At 51.9% G+C, this 2,272-nt stretch overlaps 1 pseudogene; it reads left to right on the plus strand.

Annotated features, from left to right (window-relative positions):
* Window positions 1-541: 541 nt before the first annotated feature.
* LOC102864642 lies at window positions 542-1,892 on the plus strand (annotated as a pseudogene).
* Window positions 1,893-2,272: the final 380 nt, after the last annotated feature.

Raw genomic sequence — 2,272 nt, forward strand, 5'->3', positions numbered from 1 at the left:
CATTCTCAGTTCCTTGGGATATAGTCCTAGTAGTGGAATAACTAGGTCACACAGAGTTTCTATGTTCAACTTTTTGAAGAAATGCCAAACTGTCTTCCTGAGTGGTTGTACCATTTTACAAGCCTACCTACAGTGTATGAGAGTTCCCACCTCTCTACATCCTATCCAATATTTATTGCTTGTTTCCATGCTGAACTTTACCACTGCTACTGGGGTGAGATGGTATCTCATTGTTGTTTTGATTTGCATCTCTCTTCTTGTTAGTGATTTTGAGCATTTCTTCATGTGTCTGTTGACCATCCATAGATCTTCTGTGAAAAGTCTTTTACCCATTTTGTAACTGTATTATCAGTGTTATTCTTCTGGAAGTCCAGGAATATTCTGTAAATTTTTGTTATGAGACATTGGTCTGAAATGGTATTGCCAAATGTTTGTTCTCAGTTGGTAGGTTTCTTTTCACCCTGTTGAAAAAAAGGTTTTGGAGGATCAAGTGACAGCAGTGTCTTTATAAGGGCTTTCTCCTTCTCTGACACCCAAGACCATGGACTTCCAGCACCACCCTGGCAGCAAGACCCGGAGTGGGGGTATAGCCTCCTCCTCTGAGAGCAACCTTTGTGTCTGTGAACGCCTCAGGCAGGCAGTCCTGGAAACCATCAACATCAACAAGGACACTTCATGAAGAACCACCTGGGCTCCTGGAGTGCAAGCCCTGCTTGACTCTGCATCACAGTGAGGGCGGTTTCCTGGCTCACACCAGGGGGAAAAGCATCAGACCAGCCCACACCCAAAAAGGTTAAGGTTAAGGTGAAAAAAATTGTGAAGATTAGCCACCCAGGCTACAAAGTAAACAAGCAGAGGGACATGGAAGTGGGCCAGCAGATCCTCCTCTTCTAGATTGACTACCCAGAGATCGCTGAGGGCATCATGCCCTGGCACAGCTTCATGTCTGTCTACGAGCAGCAGATCGAGGCCCCAGACAGACGATGGCAGTACTTGCTGATGGTCGCCAAGCCCTACAAGACCATTGCCTTCATGGTGGCGAGCAGAGATAGACAAGGCCGAGGGTAAGTTCTGGACCCACTGGAGCCAGGAAATCAAGTAGTATTTCCTGCAGTTCCACTTCAAGATGGAAAAGTCCCCCGCACCACCAGCCCTACCTGCTGGGCCTCCAGGGATGAAGTGGTCCCCACCGTCCACCCCCCCCAACAGACAATCCCCAAGGTCACCACTACCTGAGGCCTCGCCCCTGCCACCACCTGGAGGACTACCCATGCAGCCCATGCCACCCACGGGGCCAGCCCCCTCAGGGCCCCCTCAGCTGCCCCCACCAGCACCCGGGGTGTACTCCCAACCCCAGTGGTTCACCCACCAATCTCCAAGGCCCATCGTCCAGCTCCAGGGGTCTATCCTCCAGCCCCAGGAGTACACCCTCCATCCCCAGGGGGGCACCCTCTCCCATTTGCAGGAGTTCACCCCCAGGAGTTCACCAACTTCTGGGGTTCATCCTCAGCCTCTAGGGGTGCATCCACCTGCTCCTGCTTCTCACCCCCTGGCCCGTAGGGTGCCATCCACCCACTCCTGGGGTCCACCCCACAGCCCCAGTTCATCCATAGGCTCCGGGGGTTCATCTCTTCAGGCTCCAGAGGTCCATCCTCAGGCTCCAGGCTCCAGGGGTTCAACCCCAGACACCAGGGATCCACCTCCAGGGACCAGGTGCTCATCTTCAGCCTCCTGGGGTTCACCCACAGCCTCCTGGGGGCCACCCTCCTGCTTCTGGGCTTTATCTCTCAAACCCTGGGGTGCATCTCCCGACTCCAATGACCCCGATGTTGAGGCACCTACTCCCCTTCGATGGCCCTGGAAGCCTTCCTCCCCCTCCCCAAGGCAACTGAAAGGTAACCTAGCCCCCACCCCACCTCCTTTTGTGGAGAAGTGTCTCATTTATACACAGCACTCTGTGGAGTGTGTTGTCCCCATCACTCAATAGTCTCCCTCTGCCTCCAAAAATAAAATTAAAAAGGGAAAGGAAGGGAAGGGAAGGGAAGGGAAGGGAAGGAGTTTTTGATGGCCACAAAGATTTACTCTTTGGACGGTCCCATTCACCAATTTTATCCTCTTCAGATTGTGATTTCTGGTTGTATTTAATGGTCTCTTTATAACACAAACCAGGCCTTCTAATCTTGATCCCAGTTGTCTCTTATGAACGCTATGGTTTTGGGCTTTACTCCCAGGTCTCTCCTCCACCTTGAGTTGATTTTTGTGTATGGTGTGA

The sequence above is a fragment of the Elephantulus edwardii genome, unplaced genomic scaffold (assembly GCF_000299155.1).
Source record: "Elephantulus edwardii isolate Elephantulus edwardi_28Jun2011 unplaced genomic scaffold, EleEdw1.0 scaffold00172, whole genome shotgun sequence".
NCBI lineage: Eukaryota > Metazoa > Chordata > Mammalia > Macroscelidea > Macroscelididae > Elephantulus > Elephantulus edwardii.